Source organism: Cyprinus carpio, chromosome A4 (assembly GCF_018340385.1).
Source record: "Cyprinus carpio isolate SPL01 chromosome A4, ASM1834038v1, whole genome shotgun sequence".
NCBI lineage: Eukaryota > Metazoa > Chordata > Actinopteri > Cypriniformes > Cyprinidae > Cyprinus > Cyprinus carpio.
In genome coordinates, this window is record NC_056575.1 from 25,849,404 (window position 1) to 25,870,142 (window position 20,739).

A 20,739-nucleotide genomic window follows, 5' to 3' on the forward strand; every position below is an offset into this window, starting at 1 on the left:
TAATTTTGGATTCATTTCTCATGCAATGACTTTATGTAATAAAGTTCAGTGTTCAGCTTATCTCCACTAATGAGAGTGGAATATTTAATGTAAAATGTATACTGTATGATGAAATGAAAAACAGTTTAAAAATCGTTGTGTACTTCCATTAATTTTCTCTCTCTCCAGGAAAAAGTTCGTAACACATGGATCAGAGTTTGCGCGGCAGGTGCTTAAATTTTCCAGTAGTCAAGTTTTTTAATAAATCCCTCCTTGTGTAGGTGGCATACACCCTTGCAGGGTAGGTTTTGTGCATACGCGAACGGTTATAAATGAGATCCCCAGGATAAGGCCAAGAAACGTTGATGTTATGCTTCATGTAGCCTTTTTTTTTTTGTTTTTGTTTTAATGCAATGACTGTGTAGTTACTGATGAAAGGATAGTTACATTAGCTCACATATCATAGCGGCAGATACGAAAAATGGCAGAGTCGAAGAGTCGCAGTTTCTGTTGTGTTCCAGGCTGTTCGTCTTCCAACCAAAAACAGCCCTACCTTTCATTTCATTCTTTTCCTATGGATCCAAACCTGAAACCCAAATGAATACAGGCGATCCAAAGAGAGGAAGGGCATAGTTTTAATGTAAAAACAGGTAGCACATATGTCTGCAGCCGGCACTTCGTTCCGGATGATTACAGTGGTGGCTGCGTCGTTCGTCCCCTGAAGAGTGGTGTTGTCCCGAGCCTATTCCCTTGGAACAACTTTACTGCTCCTTTGAGAAGGGAGTCAGTATATGACCGAACCTTCAAACGTCAGTCTATACAGCTATGCTGTGAAGATAGCGACATGGTGGCTAAGGCAGTAAGGATGGATCACGACTACGTGACACACCCACCTGCAGGTAAGATTGTTCATAAAGTGTTTAGTTAACGCTAGTCAACTATGTGTACCGTTATTGGATAAATGCATTTCTACCTGAACAAATTAATGTTTATAATATAAGCTGTTCACGAAATTCAACTAACGTTAGCCTACATCTGTAACATAGTCTCATGCTGTCTAGCTGTAAGGGGCCAGAGATGCGCAGTAGGGGAGAGCGGGGCACAACCTAACGCTTTTTGACTTTCTCCATTTTTTGTAAACCTACTTTGGGTTTAGAGTATTTATTTTTTCCCCAAATTAATTTTATAACACGACCATATAAAAGTTTAAAATGTAATATGATCTAATCAAAAAAATATACAAGAAATCTTAAAATATTTTCTCAATAAAATACAATTATTAAGTGTTCATATAAAATAATGTAATTTTTTAAAAAAATAATGAAACAATTTATTGATGTGGCAGCTAGTAAATACACTAAGTTTTCATCATACTAGCATGTTTGGAAGTATTTAAAACAAGTGTGTTACAACTGGCCCTGTGTTAGGTTGTGCCCCGCTCTCCCCTATTTTAATTACATGTATTTAATTACTTTTGAGTATTTTGTCATTTGTATTTTCCTTAACAAAAATAAATGAAATGTAATTTGTAATTAAATACTTAAAATACTTTTTGGAACATGATTACTGTGTTGCGTTGAAAGGTAGCATAAATATGTTAAGACTGGTTTTTAATTTCTTTATCTTTACAGGTGCTCTGGATGAGGCTTTGGATTACAACCATGACTTAGAAGCCAAGTTGCAAAACACTGGTCTACCACCCCCTACTCTCTTCAGCCGATACTGTTCGTCGGACGACCAAATACGTTTCTACCCCAAATTTTCCATCCGAGAGTGTTTTTTACTATTTTTTGGGAGTCGATTGCACCATCTGCACTTAGACTGGTGTACTGGACCAAAGCACAGAGGGCAGGTGAGGAAGGCTGCGAAGATCCCAGCCCACCACGCATCATGCCATTAATAGATGAGTTCTTGATGTACTCTATGCGGGTTGCTGTTGGCATGAAGGAGCAGCTCATTGCTGACATGTTTAATGTGAGCATTGCCAGGGTTAGCAGGGTTACCATCACCTGGGCCAATTATCTTTTTATGATGCTGAGCTCACTTCCCATCTGGATAAGCAGGGAAAAGGTTAAGTCCACTATGCCCCTTAAATTCCAGAGGTACTGTCCCAATGTCAGAGTGATACTGGACTGCACAGAAATTGCCCTGGAGACAGCCTCATCCCTGACCTTACAGTCAGAAACATTTTCAAGCTACAAAAACAGGACGACATTGAAAGGGCTAATTGGAGTTGCTCCCAATGGTTTGGTGACATTCATCTCACCCCTGTACACTGGGTGCATCTCAGATAAGGAGATCACCAGGATCAGTGGAGTCCTTTCCCTTGCTGGAGCCAGGAGACAATGTCATGGCGGACAAAGGGTTCCTCATTCAAGACCTCCTTGCTGACATTGGATCTAAGCTCATCATTCCACCTTTTAAGCGTTCAGCTCAATTCAGCAAGGAGGAAACGGAACAAACCCAAGCCATTGCCCGCCTCAGAATTATAGTGGAAAGAGTGATCGGTAGGATAAAGTCCTTTCACATCTGGGACTCTCCCGTGCCGCTCACACTGATTGGCAGTGTGAATCAGATCTGGCTTAACTGCTGTGTTTTGGCAAATTATCAAGGACCTTTTTTGTTTTGAAGAGTGAATTAATGTTTGGTATGTAAATAATGTATAATGTGTAAATAGTATGTAAATAATTTAGTGTTCCCACATATTCTTAAAAAGTCTTAAAAATCTAATTAAATATAATTGTTATATTCTTAATATTTTTCTGTTGAAATGTGACTTTGATTTCACTAAAAAATTAGATGAACAAATAAAACAATTTTGGTCAAAATTGTGCATCGTTGAATTTTTTGGTATGCGTAACATCAACTGATTAATAACAACTCAAATAACATCAAACATTTACAATAAAAAATAACATTACAGACCATCAACAGTAAGACAGAAGGCTAAACTGATTGTTAAAGACAAGATTATTGTAATTCAAGGTATGCATTCATGTATGTGCCATAATAATATATATCCAATTGCTCTTTCATTTCCGCTATGAATGAGTCATTGCGCCAAATTCTTTCCACAGTTAAAGTTGATAGGGTATCGGTAACAAAGTCACACCATGTCAGTCCTGTGATTGCCAGCTGGCCCTGAACCTGCCAGTAGTACTTATGTGAACGCCTCAGACTGGCGTGGCCTTCCTGCACCTTGAGGTGAGCAACCTGAGATGGATCGGTTTTTTGTGCTGCTCTTCACCTCAACCAGGCCAAAAGGAGGCGACTCTGAAGGGTCATACACCCGACCATCTGGACTGGCCCCGAGATGTGGTGCGTCAGGGTGAATGACGAATCCTAACTCGAACACATTAACTGGCAACAGTTCAGCATAGTTTGCCAGCACTTCAGACTCCACTAGTAGACCACGCTTCATTGCAGCTGTTTGCTTTGTGGAGCCTCTGATCGTCTGAATAGCTGCAGACTCCAGCTCTGCACGACACGCCCTACTACAACAAGCATCCCAAAAACGACTAGCATTCAGCCTTGGTCGCCGTAGCTGTGTCCACGCAGGACATTTGGATTGCTGCTGAGTTTCTTTTGCTATCTCGCAGGACAGCTGCGGTGACACTTCAAGAGACTGGAGATGCATTAACTGATGCAAGGTCGGGACGAAATGCAACCTGGGAAAAGTGTGCTGCATCACAGGAAGGGATGGAAATTCTGCAGCCATGTGGTGTAGGAGGAGGTCACTGGACTTCTTGGGTGGACAGTGATGGGGGATCCACGAGGGACAGACCCAAATTTAGATGGCGTCAGCTCCATCTCAGAAACCCCATCCTATACAACAGCCATGAGAGGCTGGGGCTGCACCTGGCTTAATTTGCTTCCAGATGCCATCATATATGGATCTGGCAGTGGTCCTACACAAGAGAAACACAAGATTATTGGTCACACAAAAGAAAAGTTAGACATGAGTGCATAACTACATTTAAATTTTATTCATTATATCTGCGGTAACCATAATTTGGTTAGTCATAAAATAAAAATAAAAAAACTTAACTTGCTCTCACAAAGCAACAAAAAGTTAAATTAATCACCTGTATATGCCTTGTACAGTGTGGACCTCAGACCGTCCTTGCCAACTGTTTTGGGCTTTTGCACCACCAGCTCACTAATCGGTTCAGGATGGATTCCCTTAAAAGTAAAAGGCAAAAAGCAATTAAAGTCTGTAGTCACTACTGGGGGTGTTTTTATAATAATTTACAGTTGTTATAGATACACATCGGTTCTTAAATCATAATGACATGTTTATCACAAACCCACCTGTGTTCTTGGTCTGTGCCATCTTTGCAAGCCACTTGTGCAGGCCAGGGGGGGTGGAACAGCCTGCAGACCCAGCTGTGAATAATGTGCGGTCTGGTACAGGATGGCAACTATGTGATTGCAGAATCCTTTACCAGCCGCACAACTGCAGGAGAAAGCTTTCAGGTTGGCACTTTCTGCATCCAGTGATATCTAGACACAATAAATTAAATAGGTTATAATTAAGTCATACTTATGTTGCTACATCAATGTTCATAATAACATGAAACTATAACTTTCAGTAGGGTGACCAGATTTGAGTTGGTAAAAAAGAGGAGTGAAGTGCGTTTTGTGAGATATTTCATCGAGAGTAATTGGTGTGCAGAGCTGCGTACATAAAGCAAATATGATTACATTTCATCTATGTTCAATGTTATTTTATTATATAGGTATCAAAAAAGAGGACATGTCCAGGAAAAAGAGGACGTCTGGTCACCCTACTTTCAGTAAAATAATAGTAAGTGAAGAAAGTGCCGCAACCGCAGTAAGAAGAGTGAACACGCAAGAAAGGGCAACTTTTGCCAACCGGCATTCTGTCTATAGTCAAACCTCCAGTTTGTGAGGCTCCTCGCTCTTTCTCATTGACCTGAAGCATCTACCTCTCACTACTACCTGTCCCTGGAGTATATTTGATACTATAACCGCATGCAACAAGAAAACATTACGTGTTATCTCACATAGAAATACACAACTTTACAAGAGAATGTCAGTAACATTTCACATTTACCTAGTACAACTTCACCAAATTACTGGTTATGTTAATCTCATGCCTTCTCACTTAAACATACACACAACATATTCACTGCGATGTGTTATACCTTATATTACAAATTCACAACACCTAAGATTTACATTTAACGTAAACAGAGTTATGACCGGTGATACGGCTATGGCTAAAGCTAGCTAAAGCTTACCTTGGTAATTGTGGATAAACTCTTCGTGGAAGAATTTATATCCCTTGTCCAATTTGTTTCCTTTAGTGGACGAATGCATCTCCACACTCTTCACCACATCGGCGCAGGTGAACTTCGGAAGACAACTCAGGCTCGTCGAAAACACTCTAGCTGCCAAGTCCAGGGGGCAAGGAAGTCGACCGGAAGTTGAAGTCGGCCGCGTGCCGCCATCTTGTAGCAGAACTTCACTTGCGTTAGCATCCCATTGACTCCCATTCATTTTTGCGTCACTTTGACAGCGAATAACTTTACATCTGAGTCGTTTAAAGACTCCATTTGTCCATTATTTATTTCTAAAGATACACGACAATGTATAAAGGGCTCCATTACCTTCTATGTTACATTATGGCCTCGTAGAAACAGTTTTTGTAAAAATAGGCTAACGATTGCGTCATAACCACTCGACTCTCTGTCGCACAGTAGAGAAATTACCGTACAGACAGGAGGAGAAGCTCGCAGTCAATCGGGTAGACGTCAAGAGATATGGCGTACTGGCGTTACATTTTAAAATACCATACAAAATAATTAATCGGAATACTTACTCCTGCTCACTCACGCCAAAGAACTCCCCGCTCAAACTCGCCGTCTCTGCAAGATTAACGATGGCAGTTTGCACGCACAGCTACTAGAAGGTTTACATCTGTCAGACAGGTTGCTGACGTCATCAAGCTTAGTTTGAGTCTGCGCGTCAGAAACGGAAGTTCTAAAAATTGCTAAAAACGGGCTTCACTTGTCTCAATTGAGTTCCAATGGGGTCGCTGTGTCCATTTCTTTTACTGTCTATGGCGAATTCTCCGCCAACAAAGCTCACACCGGAACTGGGTTTACGCTTCGTTGACGTGTTTCCGGTTTTTGCGTAAAAGGTCAATTACTGCTGGTTTTACCAAGGTAAGGTCTCGTGTTATTTAAATTCATTTTAAAACAAGCCCATGACCAAACAAAATAACATTTGATATAGAAAGTAATGATGATAATGATGATGATGATGATGATGATAGTAATAATAGTAGAATAAGGGCAGTTTAAGGCAGTTCGGTTTTTCTCATGGTATAACGGCAGCTTTCACAAATGATAAATAGTCAGAAATTGACGGACTGTCCTTTCCAGTTAATGAACCGCATTTACTGATCACACAAGCTGTTTTTTCAACTTTTTTGTGCTACCTAACCTAACTGTACCGAACAATTTTAAACGCCACTGTCGTTGCCGTTAAATGCCGTTATATCTGTGTGACATCATTCGCGCTTAAGAACGCTGTCTCGCAGGCTTTGCTGTGAGTGCGCGTGCTGTCCCTCTCTCAGGCGCGTGTCCTTAAAAAGGAAACACAAAAGACGCACCCTATCGTTTTGTAATAATAAAAATAATAATACTACATTTTAATAATGAATATTCATTGTACTGTGAATTGATGGCAGTTGTTATGGGGTTGTGGTGCATATCAGTTGTTATTGTACACATTTATTAACTTTAAGATTTTTTAAAGAACTTTAAAAATGTATACAATGAAATTATCTCTTCTCTCTTTTTTTCAGTGTCTATTTTTTCATCTGGTTTTTGTAAGTGATCAATCCAGCAGTTATCCTGCATATCTGATTTGCCATATTGATTAGATCAATGAAAACTGGATGCATTTTAAATTATTTATAGGTTAGACATTTGCTATATCTCAGGCATATTCTGACACACTTCTTTTTATCCCATCTGCCTGTGTCTCAACAGCAGTCCAGAACACCCCAAAGGGTCTTTTAAGAGCCAAGACACAGTCCGTCCTTTGGCTCTGTAAGTACAGGTTTTGACTAACTATCAGAAATATTTGGGTTTATATGAATGGAGATATGCCCTGCAGCAAACTGCAGTCTTAATAAAGATATTAAAGATTTTTATTTATGTATTTATGAATAAATCTATTATTATTTTATCAGATTGACCATGTTCATTACATTCTGATTACTCTTTAATACTGTAAATCTGTAATGACAATTTTATATTCATACAGGTTCATCACACTCATGTTCACACTTGTTTCCTGTTTTTCTCTTTTTTGCTTGTCTCAACAGCAGTCCAGAACACCCCAAAGGCTCTTTTAAGAGCCAAGACACAGTCCGTCCTTTGGCTCTGTAAGTACAGGTTATGACTAACTGTTTCCAATATTTGGGTTTATATTAATAGAGATATGCACTGCAGCAAACTGCAGTCTTTATAAAGATATTTATTTATTTACCCATTAACTAATTAAATAATAAATTATTATTGTTATTTATTTTTTATCATATTGATCATTTTCTGTCATGAGCCTGGTTTTTTCTATCCTTTCCGCCCTCTTCTGGCCACTGGCCTTATTACACTCGCCTGATTTTAGCACACTCAATTACTCACTCTCCTTTTCCCAGCTGCCCCTATCTGCTCCTGCTTTACTCTAAGTACTTCACACCTGTCCCCTTTTCCCTCTGATTACGTTTGCTACTTCTCCTCTCTCTCTCTCCTGTCTCTTGGTCAGATTGTTAGTTAACTACTGATGGAGATGTCTTGTTGCACTTCCTCTCCATTTAGTCCTGTTCTGTTTTGTCATGGTTTCATCTAACTGCTAGTATTGTTTTGCTTTTGCTCTAACCTATGTCTGCTCTGTATCAGTGCTGCGCTTGATTGAGCTACTGCAGTACCCCGCTGTGCTTCGTCTGTATCTGCTCCTGTGTGACCAGAGGCTAGCCACCGTCTGTACCCGAGCTTCCTCAATGAACTCTGCCTAAAGCTCTTATTCAAGAGGATTTTTCCGTTGCTGATTACTGGCCTGAGGTTTTGGCTGTTTTTGTTTGTGATCATTTTTTCAAGAAGATTTGTTTTCTCACCCTACTGGTGGCTGCCTCATTGATTTTTCATTAAAGAGCTTATTTACTGTCATTTCGCTATTGGGTCTTCTCTCACCTCATAACAGTACAATCTGACCAAGATGGACCCAGCGAACGAGACCTCCTTCCAAGTTGCTGTCCAGCGTCAGGGTGCCTTGCTGGGCAGGCATGAAGAGGAGCTGACGGTTACGAAACGCGTGGTGGAATCTTTGGCTGAGCAGGTGTCAGATCTCACCGCGCAGCTGCATCATCTTCGTCAGGAGTCCTCCTCATCAGCTCATCTGCCCGTGTCTCCTGAACCCAGAATAAATAATCCACCGTGTTACTCGGGTGAGCCTACCCAGTGTCGTGCATTTTTGACACAATGTGAGGTAATTTTTTCTCTTCAACCCTCGACTTACGCCAGGGATCGTGCCAAGGTCGCCTTCGTGATTTCTCTCCTCACCGGACGCGCTCGTCAGTGGGGAGCGGCCAGCTGGGATGCGGAGGCGGACTTTCTGGATCGTTTTTCTCTGTTTAAGGAGGAGATGATCCGTGTGTTTGATCGGTCTGCACATGGAGCCGAGGCCTCTCGCTTGCTCTCTTCTCTTCGCCAGGGCAGGCGTTCGGCCGCTGATTTCTCAATAGAGTTTCGCACTCTTGCTACAACCTGCGGATGGAACGAGCCGGCGCTGGTGGCTCGTTTCCTGGAGGGGCTCAACGCAGAGGTCAAGGATGAGATCCTCGCCAGGGAGGTTCCCAGTCTTCTTGATCCACTCATCGACCTCGCCATCCGAGTGGAGAAGCGTTTCCACCTGCGACAACGAGCGAGGTATACTGAGACTGGTTCCTTCTCTCCGCCCCCATCCTTTTCTTCATCTTCTAGTGTTGCAGAAGCTGCTCCTGAACCCATGCAGCTGGGGGGCTTACGTATCTCCCCGAAGGAGAGGGAACGGAGAATACTGTACCGCCTCTGTCTCTACTGTGGTTCCGACAAGCACTTTGTGTCAGCGTGTCAAGTAAAAGCCAACGCTCGCCAGTAATGGGAGGGGTACTGGCGAGCGCTACTTCTCTGGTCCCTTCTCACAAGACCAACACTTCCATCCCGGTACATCTGCACTGGCAGGGTTCCTCTGTCTCTACCAGCGCCATGATTGACTCTGGGGCCGAGGGAAATTTCATCGACGAAGCCTGGGCCCGCGAGCAAGGAATTCCTCTCATTGAGCTAGTGGAGGCCACTCCCCTGTTCGCCCTAGATGGAAGTCCCCTTCCCAAGGTCTGCCGTGAGACTGTTCCATTGTCTCTCACGGTCTCTGGAAACCATCGTGAGACCACTTCCTTTTTAATTTTCAGTTCTCCTTTTTCCCCCATAGTGCTAGGACACCCCTGGTTAGTTCTGCATAATCCCCATATTAACTGGTCTAAGGGAACTATTCTGTCATGGAACCTGTCATGTCATGTTAGATGTCTTGTCTCTGCCATCCCTCCTGTTTCTTCTGTTTCTGTGTTTCAGGAGGAGCCAGGTGATCTGTCTGGGGTGCCGGAGATGTATCACGATCTGCGAGCGGTTTTCAGTCGTTCCCGAGCCACTTCTCTCCCTCCCCATCGCCCCTACGATTGTAGCATCAGTCTCCTTCCCGGTACTACGCCACCACGCGGTAGACTGTTTTCTCTATCGATTCCTGAGCGCGAAGCTCTTGAGAATTACCTCTCAGAGGCTCTCCATGCGGGTACCATTGTTCCCTCCTCCTCTCCTGCCGGCGCGGGTTTCTTCTTTGTGAAAAAGAAGGATGGTTCCTTGCGTCCCTGTATTGATTATCGGGGGCTCAATGACATAACGGTTAAGAATAAATATCCTTTGCCGCTTATGTCATCCGCTTTTGAAATCCTGCAGGGAGCCAAGTTTTTCACAAAGTTAGACCTGCGCAATGCTTACCATTTGGTGCGCATAAAGGAGGGTGACGAGTGGAAGACCGCGTTTAATACTCCTCTCGGGCACTTTGAATACCGGGTTCTTCCTTTCGGTCTCGTAAACGCTCCCGCCGTCTTTCAGGAACGACGTTCTTCGCGATATGCTGAATATCTTTGTCTTCGTTTACATAGAGGACATTCTGGTTTTTTCACCCTCTCTTCAGGGTTCATATTCAGCACGTGCGACGCGTTCTTCAGCGCCTTTTAGAGAACCGCCTCTTCGTCAAAGCAGAGAAGTGCTCTTTTCATGCGCAATCGGTAACCTTTCTCGGGTCCGTTATTTCGGCTGAGGGGATTAGTATGGACCCCGCTAAGGTCCAAGCGGTCACTGACTGGCCTGTTCCTGACTCTCGCACTGCCCTTCAGCGATTCCTTGGCTTTGCCAATTTTTATCGTAGGTTTATTCGGAATTTTAGTCAGGTGGCAGCGCCGTTAACAGCCCTTACGTCATCTAAGTCTAGTTTCGTTTGGACCGAGTCCGCCCAGAGTGCATTTGAGCGTCTTAAGAACCTTTTCTCTACTGCTCCCATTTTAATTACTATTGGGTCTTCTCTCACCTCATAACATTTTCATTACATTCTGATTACTCTGTGATGAACCTATATGAATAAAAATGTTTAATCAGAAATTACACTCATATTCGCACTTGTTTCCTGTTTTTTCTCTTTTTTGCTTTTTGTCTCAACAACAGTCCAGAACACCCCAAAGGCTCTTTTAAGAGCCAAGACACAGTCCCTCCTTTAGCTCTGTAAGTACAGGTTATGACTAACTAATCAAACAAGTTCTCAGTATTTATTGGTATATTATGCAGCATGTAACATAACATAAGGACTGTTTCCAGTTTTGAGTAATAAATTATTATTTCTTTTTTATTATTATTTTTTTTTATTAGATTTTGGGTTGTCTTCCTTTGCCTCCTCAGTTTTAATTTCAAGGTAAGTAATATTTAGTATTTCATAATGTAATATTTTGCAACTGCTCCTAAAGTTATTTTCAGTAATGTCTGTTGTTCAGGGTTTTTTTTTTTTTTTTTTTGTATAAGCTACAGAAAACACATATCCCAAATTCCAAATAATCATCCAAATCAGTGTTGTCATTTAGTGCATTTATTTGCAGAGAACGACAACTGGTCAAGTTCTGACGGTTGTTCCCCCTAAAAATAATAGTATTGTAAATAACAATGTTTTATACTTTAAACCAGTGCTTCCCAAACCTGTCCTGGAGACCCCCCTGCCCTGCACCTTTTGTATGTGTCTCTTATCTAACACACTCGATTCCACTCATCAGCTCGTTAGTAGAGACTAAATTGGGTGTGTCTGATTAGGAAAACGTACAAAATGTGCAGGGCAGGGGGTCCTCCAGGAGAGGTTTGGGAAGCACTGCTTTAAACAATTGTGTAGGTAGTAAAACAAAGCAATCAGGGCAAAAACGTGTTTTGTTTGGAAACATTTTGAGTCTCCCCCTCCCTTGCCTTACAGTGCTTTGGTCAAAATGCAACACAAGTTTATATGACAAAACACATGTCCTGTGAGAGAGAACAAAGTTAATAGTTGTGGAACTCTATTTACGTAAACTTCGGATGAAGCGATTATTTTCTCTTTAATACAGATGATGCCAGTGTATTTTTGGAAGAGTCTGCCGTGTTAGCAATAATAATGTTACCTGCTTGACGGACAGGGTTTCCAGGTTTTCACAACAAAAACCTGCCCAATTATCCCAAACTAAAGGGGTTTTGAGGGGGTCCCTCAGTACAATTTGCATTCCAAGGGCTAAATATCACGTTAATGGGGTCACTTTGAAATCTTACTGATGAAGCAGCCTGACGCTCACTGAATCCCTCTGCCGGTAAAGCTAGAGAACTCAGAACTTAAACTATTGTCATTGTCAATAGTTATAATTATTATTTACTTAACTACACCTAACTCATTACAGCCAAGTATGCCACAATCCTCAGGAGCCTCAATGATTCATACAATTCCACACTGCACAATCACTGCCACTATTACACCACAATAAAATGCATATCACTCTGTCCCACATGCAGCTTTGGGGCACTCTTATCACTGCCTAGTTCATCTTATACCGACCTACAGGCAGAAACTGAAAACAGCTAAACCTGAAATAACACCAGTTTCTGTGAGGATATGTGCATTCCTAGTAGGACTCATTTAATATACAACAATGGCCATGGTTTCACAGTGAAACAGGAAAGGCCTGAAAGACATCATGAAATGGGGATAAAGTCTTACTAAGCACCATCCCAAAATTAGAAGTAGGCAATCAAGGAACTGACCAAAAAACTGAATGATTTTTTTTTTTTATGATACGCCAGGAGAAAGGCCGAGCGCAGAGCCTTTCGGGCATTTTTTTTTTTTTTTTTCGCACCAAGATTTGAGGAATGTTTTTTTTTTTTTTTTATAGTGGGTTAGTGAATGTTTTTTTTTTTTTTTATAGGCGATGAGAGTGGAAGAGGGGCGGTGTTCAACTTTGGATAAAACACTGCGCTCCTCACTGTCACTTTTCAGTCAGATAACCAATCACAGTGGAATGAGAACGAGTGGAGGAGAAATTAATATTGTGGGTTTCTGAGCATCCAGAGCATTTTAGTCAGAAACAAATTATCTACCAAATCAGATATAAGTAACAGTTTAGCGGATATTCCGTATCATAGCAACCAGCTTTCATCTCAACTGAAAAAAAAAAAAAAAAACACTGCGCCACAAGTAGCGCTTTCAAGCGCTCACAGGTGGGCGTTTTCAGCAGAGTGCCTGCCATTTTCAGTTGGCTAAAAACGCTTTGGTGGATGACAGAACAACGCATTTTTGCGCTGACAAAAGCAGTCCAACATAGGAGGGAGAGTGGGAGTTGAGGAGGTGGGCGTGGGGCAGGCAAAGACCAGGCAATGGAAAAGGAGCATAGTTCATAGGGCCAGGGCAGAGTGGATGGAGGGAGGAGCCCGGGGCAGGAGGCTGGAGGCAGAGACGGGATCCTCATACCAAGGCGAAGCTGGAGACTGGAAGTCCCAAGATGGATAAGAGCACCAAGATGATGCTAAACTGAGGGTGAGCTGAGGGACTGACAGGCTACAGCGGAGATGGGACTGAGGAACTGACTGGTTTTTGAAGAGGAGGTGGGAGAGGGAGGCTGGAAAGGAACACCGGAGAACAGGAGCTGGGCGGAACCAGTGGAGATGCAGGAGATTCAGGACTTTGGGGAGATGCAGGAGATTCAGGGCTGCAGCGAAATCTTCATTGGGACCATTCACTGGCAGGCATGCCTCACTCTGGCTGATGTGATAGAATATGATGAGCAAGCGGTCAGGGAAGTGTGTAAGGCATGCCAGATCTACAAAGTCCCTGGTATGGTCTTCCACCAAATGGCCCTGTTGCTCCAGGCACAGGAGTTGGACGGCTGGGATATCCATTCCGGCAGAGGGGAGAAACAAACAAAAAAGAAAGAAAAACAAAGCTATAATTACTCACTTTGAAGGTATGCTATTCTGTCACAGATGCAGGAGAAATCCAAATAAAGTCTTTAATGATAAATCAACAGCCTTAATCGAAGAGCAAAGGGCAACACATTGACACAACCACAAATAGCAGACAAAGAAACCAGGGGAGAAAACATGACTTGAGTTCTAATAGACAAATGAGATAATTAATAAACACAGGTGGAACCAAATTAACTCAATCAGGGCAACTCAGGAGAACTAGGAACAAAAGGAAGACTTGGGGCCATTCACATTTCGCATCTTTTGCGCGCTCGTATATTGCGCGCGCAAGTTCGTTATTTCCAATGTAGGCGCGCGGTATGCGCGCTCATAATGGAAGCAACGCGGTTGCGACGCGCTCGTTTTTTCCAGGCGCGTCCGCAACGCATCGAGTTAAATACATCTCAACTTTTCAGAGAGCCGCAAGCACACCACAGGTCATGTGACAAGAACTAACCAATCAGCTTCATGCTTTCCAGTGGTAATGTTGAAAGATCAGACAAGTTGGATTTACTTATGTTAGCTGTTGTATGTGGGTTGAAATTTTGAAATAAATTTAGTAGGAGTGCTACTGCAAGCGATTTTTTGTGCTGCAAATCCATTTGTCCTTTGCTGAAATTTCTGTGTCTTCATGGAGAGAGCAGGTCATTGTTGCTTAGCAACAGCAGACGCCTCAGGAGTGCAACTGCCCGAGCGCTTTGGGAGAAGGAGAAAGCGGCGCGCCTAGCGTTTTCCACATGTTTTTAGGCGCGATATGTGAACGGCCCCTAAAGGGGCTTTCACACTAACAGTTAAGTGTGGAACAGGGCATGGTTTGCATGAAAAATCGCTAATGTGAATGCTATCATCAGACCCTGGTGCGCACTCAGGTACAGAACCTGAGACTACCTGGGAGAAGGTGGTCTGAGTTCGTTGCTCCCGAACTGTGGCACGGTTCGCGTGAATGTGCAAGCAACACGGACTTGGGTGCGCACTTGTTCAAGAAGTATCCCGCGCATGTGTAACACTGTCGATATCTTCTACGAGCAGCAGAAACACGGCGTCCCCTGGATATGTGCTGAATTACATCATGCAATGAACATAAACACAGTTGTCGTTCACTATGCTGTGCATAATAGCACCAAAATAACAAAAAAATTACAACTATGCTCAGTCGCGTTGTGTTCTCCATGCGTTTTCTGTGTGCGTTTGCATTGATTTTCACTTGTATGTGTCAGAAAATTAATACGGAGATAGCTGAGGTTAATGAAATAATTTGCAGCTTTACTTGCAAACTACATTTCCTGTTTATCAATATAAGATAAGAACAAAAGCCATTATAAACCTAAATATATTTGATTGAATTAAATTTATTGAAAAGTGTAGTGTATTAGAAATAATATAATATGTTTGCAGTCGTAATGATGACAGTAGCTCATACAAAATAGTATCTGTTCCATCCTCACGTGCGGTTAGCGCTCACACTGCATGCGTACTGTGCCCAACCCAAACCTGGCATGGCATGGAGCGCTCACACTATTTTGTTTTATTTTTTATTTTATTTGATGTTTTTCGTTTGGCAGTCATAGCTGATAGTCATTTGACTGTTTGTGTTGTTGTTTTATTATTATTATTATTTACAGACACTTGTAGCATGTAGAATTGTTAAAATGGCCTCAGATTATCTTAAAAACTGGAGGAAGGTCAATTCCATGGTAAAGAAACTAGCTGAGGATGACAGTCAAGAAGAGTTTGTGGATGACCAATACATGGATGTTGAGGAGTTTGATTCTGTGGATGATGTCAGGTATCAAGACAAAAATACAGTGTTGAAGGTCCTGACACAGAAGAGGAATTACTGGATGAAACACCTGAAATAGCCGATGCATACCAAGATGAAAACAAACAGGACCTATGTAGTGACTTGGCAGATTGGGCAGTGACCAATAACCAGACACACAAATCCGTCAATGACTTGCTCAAAATTCTTCGCAAACATGGACACAACGAACTGCCCAAGGACTCACGGACGCTCCTTTGTACTCCAAAAATAGTGGAACGCCAGGCAAAATGTAACGGTGAATACATCTATTATGGTTTGGAAACTGGTTTACGCCGCCGCATACTTCTGCAGTGCCCAGAATCAACAGATCACATTGCTGTCACCATAAATGTTGATGGTGTGCCATTATTCAAATCTAGTGCTGCTCAATTCTGGCCGATGCTGGCAAAGGTTGATGGATTTGAACCTTTTATTGTCTGCCTGTTTAGTGGCCTGACAAAACCTGGACCACTGGAAGAATATGTCCAAGACCTGGTGGAAGAAATTAAGAGGCTTAGGGAAAATGGAATCCAGCACAATGGCAATATCATACAAGTGCACATAAAAGCATTTATATGTGACGCTCCAGCTAGAGCATTCCTAAAAAAATATAATCTACCACACTGGATACCACAGCTGTGAGAGGTGTGAAGAGGAGGGTGAATGGTTGGGCAAAGTGGTATTCAACAGCAGGGATGCATTCCCCAGCAGGACAGATGAAAAGTTCAGACAAATGGCCTACAGAGCAAAACACCAGAATGGGGAGACCCCACTGATCAGAGCAGGCATCCCATGTGTAAGCTCTTTTGTGCTTGATTATATGCACCTTGTTTGCCTTGGAGTAGTGAGACGCATTCTTAATTACCTGTGCAGAGTCCCTAAATCCTCGAAGACTGTCTCCGAGACAAAAAGCTAACCTCAACAGTGAACTCAGTAGATTGAGGAACGCAATGCCCAGTGAGATGGCGAGGAAGCCCAGATCCCTTCAGGAGTTGGAAAGATGGAAAGCCACTGAGTCCTGACAGTTTCTACTGTACATCGGACCAGTGGTACTCCATGGAATTGTGGACCCAGATTTGTACCACCACTTCCTTTGCCTGACAATTGGAATGTCAATCCTTCTTACTGCAGATCATGAGCGGGAGAAACCACTTCCTGCCATATGCAGCAGACCTCCTCAATCATTTTGTAATCAACACCTCTGAGGTCTATGGAAATGAATTCACTGTCTACAATGTGCATGCCCATGAAGCACCTCCATGAAGATGTTTCACATTTTGATTGCTCATTAAATGACATATCTGCTTTCCCTTTTGAGAACCAGCTTAAAACCATAAAGAAGCTTGTCAAGACCAGCCATAACCCTTTGGTGCAAGTGGCAAAGCGTATGGCAGAGAAGGATCATTCACAAAAAAATATGAAACAGAAGCAATATCACCTGCAGCCAGTGTCAGGAAAGCAGAGGGACAGCTGCTTTTTGCTCCAAGATGGAAGTGTAGCTTTTGTGACCGAAAAAAAAACAGATGGCAAATTGGTTTGAGGTGTCTATCCATATCACCAAACCTCCAACCTCTTTGAAAAGCCTTGCCAGTCCAAACTCCTGGACATTGCTTTTGTTGTCAGTAATCACAGGATGGCTAAAACACAGCTACTTGAAAGCCAGGACTTGAAAACAAAAGCTGTATGTCTACCACATTGTGGAGGATATGCCATCTTCCCTTTGTTGCATGATACTGAATGAAGATTTTTTTTTTTTTTTTTTTTAACTTTTTACTTTTTTTTTTTTTTTTTTGTTGTTTGTTTGACCAGGGATTTATTTATTTAAAATAATCTTATTTATTTATTTATTTATTTATTTATGTTGCCCTTTTGAAGTTTCAGACATGGTTTTTGCAAGGGCTGTTTGGATTGAGGGTGACAAACATTTTGAAGGTGTCATCCCAAAAAACTGGATCCAAGAAAATAAAAAGATTGTTAGATGGCCAAAGACCCATGTGCAGTCAGCACATAAAAAAAAAATAGACCCATTAGAGGATTGGCTCACTTTCCAACTGGTGAAGATAATGACATCAGGTATGATGGCTTTCTTAGTACATTTGTTCCATGTCCTTTTTTTCATGTCTATAGCCCCTTTCACACTGAATTCCGGAAAATACATGGGTAATGTGTCCCAGCAATTTTTTCCCGTGTCGCTAGATTTTGCAGTTTCACACTGCTAGTGATTACCCGGAATATATGCGTGCGTTCACACACAACCCGCAAGGGTCCCGTAAAGACACGTAACATCGGGATACGACGTGTAATGTACGAGTCGAAAATGCTAGGCACGTTAACTTTCACTTAAGCTGGTGAACGATCTCAGCTTCAGCGTGGAAAGTGATGAACTACCTGATCTCTGCTTCATTACAGTTTGCACATATATTTTAGTAGCAAACGTTGATCTACCTTCAAAACACCTGGTAAAAAAAGTTGCAAGATAACGTGCACTACAATCACTACAACACACCCTTTACGGGATTAGTTCTGGCTTTTGTTCACACAGCGCTTGTTCCAGGACTGAACCCGGCAATGTTACTAGGTCCCAGACCTGGGATCACAACCCGAGATTGTCCGGGGACATGTTTGCGTTCACACAGAAGGCGACCCGGCAATGTTCCGCCAATTTTCCGGGTCCAACGTGCAGTGTGAAAGTGGCTTTTTTCTCTTGTGGTTCCTTATAGTTTGTTAGTAAGTAAAGCTTTATGGCACCTTTAACAAACAATGGTCACAGTTGCTAGGCAACAAGAAAAGTCCTCCATTTACTTCATATTTCTATTTAACTTGCTGAATTATTTTGTAGAGAACGAGAATGATTGTGAGCTTTATGACAACACATCATCAGCCCAAACTGACCACGAAAGTATCTCCACTATACCAGATATGAAGAGGAAGAGAGTGGTTAAAAAGAGGAAATACAATGATTTTATTGAATGTTAGTGCATACATATAAATGTTCTCCAAAATATTTTATACATCATTTAAAAAAAAAAAGTAGGCTAACTGATGTAACAATTGCAGGGCCATTTATCTCAGAAGATGATGTCTCAAAAGTCACAAAAAAGCCAAGTGAGGGGGAATACATTTTCTTGAACCTATTAGACATGAGGTTTTTCATGTTTTTTTTTTTTTTTTTGCAAAACTAACATGTTCGTCACAAGATAATGTGTGAAGAGTGATGTATATATACCCTTTTGACTCTTTTATACAGATACGAATACAGGTTTGCAGGCATTTCCAAAGCCCCCTGAACTCCCGAAAAGCCAAACTCTTGCTACCACTGTTCAAACCACTTCTGAAGGTAAATTGAGAGGGCTAGCTTAGTAGTTTTAACTGTTCCAAGGCTGTCCTAGGTCTAGCTTAACTGTTCAGCAGACAGAAAACAATATTGCTTATTGTAGCGTAAATAATCACATTGGATATATATTGTAATAATCTAAAATTTTATTTTATTATTATTTTTTTTTTGCATTGTTTTTGTTTTGTTTTTTCAGAATTAGCCATGGATCAGAATGGCCAGTTGGCCTGGAATAGACAGCTGCCAGATTCATCCTCAGAAAATTCCGAAAGTGAAATTCCAGGTAATGTTAAGCTATGTGTGTATCATTACACTATTTCACGATTTTGATAGAATAACCTGTAGAAGTAAGCAACATAGCATTAGAGGGAGTGATGTTATTCTGAAGATCATTATGGTGTGATTTGGTGTAGATGCTGAAGACAATCACAGCCTAATAAGGGAGTGCTCCAACTCTTCCAGTCATCGACCATACCATGAAAGTGATAGGGAGCTCTCTATTTCTACTTCTAGACATGGTAAATTAAACAACTTGTTAGATAATAATTGTTGGCTGGCTGACTGTGGAGAAACTAAAAAAGACAACTTTTATAAATTACATACACTACTGTACATTTGCAGAAACAGGGGTTCACAGTGTGTGCATACACATGAAGATGCCACAGCATGTAAAAGAATATGTGCTTACATGTGGCAGACTGAAATAGTCTATGTTGTAAAGCATATGTGACCTGTGCTGGCAAAATTAGTCACAAAGAGCAAATTTTCACAAATAAATTATTTTTTATTTTTACATTCCACTCCATTAAATCTATATGATTTGTTGGAATCAGGCGAAAATTGACTGAGCTACACCTGTCTGATGTCGACGAAGTCAGCAAAATAACTTATGAGAAAAATCAAGTTAAAGTTTTCTGAAAGTTATAAAGCAAAGTCACCTAGCAACATTGCATCTTTTCCTCCACTTGCTTTCTTAATATTAATTACTATATTAATTATCACAATATAGCCATTTTATATTTTATCGTTGTTATTAAAAAAAGAGCAGATGCAAAAAAAACAACGACAATAGAACAAATATAAGAGAAACAAATGCATTTTACTTTGTCATTCAAGCAAGAAAAACAAATTATAAAATGTAAAAAAAATCACTTCAGAAAGTTAATTACTAATAAATTGAATAATAAAACTACAAAAGCAGTTCAATCAAGAGCAGCAATCTTTTCTTTTATTGTTAGATTAAATTTAATGAGATGGATGGCATATATATTAAGACATGCACTGCACGGATATAATATAATGTTACACATCAGATGTTTTTCCCCAACAGTTACCTAAACATTCACTTAAGTCATAACTGATTATGTTTGCATGAATAGCCTACGTAACTACTGTAATTCTGTGTATAGTATGTGTATATTTATTGGGATCGCTAGACGAGGGGTTAATAATCGAACTTTCCGTGAAAATCTGACATTTGACCAAAATCTACATTTTTTCCACTTATTTTTGTGTGTAGCTCAAAATTATCTTGTGCGCATTCACACTCATTTTGTCAGCACGGGTCACATACTGTATGTGTGTGTGTGTGTGAGAGTGTGTGATATTGTGTTTAATAAAAATAACAACAACAATGTTAATAATAGCAATAATTGTATTGAAAATTTAAGTCACCAAAAACTTTGATATTCTCTTACAGTACATTTATGTAAAAAAGCCACTACAATTATAAATGTATTATAAATGATAAGTCACAAAGGTACTGTAAGAGGATTACTTTTTTTTTTGATTTTTTAATTTGATTATTTGATATGTATTTTAATTGGTTTTTCAAAATTTTTAAATTTTAAATTTCATAAACTTCATTTTAGGCAGTAATTACATATTGTATTTTTTTATATTTTAGATGATTTTTGTAATTGTTTTTTGCTTGTGGTTATTGATCAGTGTTCACATCTGTAACAAACTTTATTCTTAGTTCATAATTTCATATTGTATGTGTTATGAACATATTTTGTTAACAGAACAATGTAATA

General features: G+C 40.9%; 2 long non-coding RNA genes across 3 annotated transcripts; one reads left to right on the top strand and one right to left on the bottom strand.

Annotated features, from left to right (window-relative positions):
* Positions 1 to 3,335: 3,335 nt before the first annotated feature.
* On the bottom strand, positions 3,336 to 5,399 carry LOC122139259. The gene is made up of 4 exons (XR_006156158.1): positions 5,244 to 5,399; positions 4,291 to 4,482; positions 4,065 to 4,161; positions 3,336 to 3,887 (listed from the first exon to the last, which is right to left on the bottom strand). It is a non-coding gene; the product is annotated as an uncharacterized LOC122139259 (long non-coding RNA).
* A 938-nt stretch (positions 5,400 to 6,337) lies between these two features.
* LOC122140631 lies at positions 6,338 to 19,185 on the top strand. Of its 2 annotated transcripts, XR_006157217.1 has the most exons (6): positions 6,338 to 7,061; positions 7,340 to 7,399; positions 10,971 to 11,013; positions 18,617 to 18,706; positions 18,900 to 18,986; positions 19,117 to 19,185. It is a non-coding gene; the product is annotated as an uncharacterized LOC122140631 (long non-coding RNA). The 2 variants fall into 2 exon arrangements; XR_006157216.1 differs by lacking the exon at positions 7,340 to 7,399 and having other exon boundaries at positions 7,002 to 7,061.
* Positions 19,186 to 20,739: the final 1,554 nt, after the last annotated feature.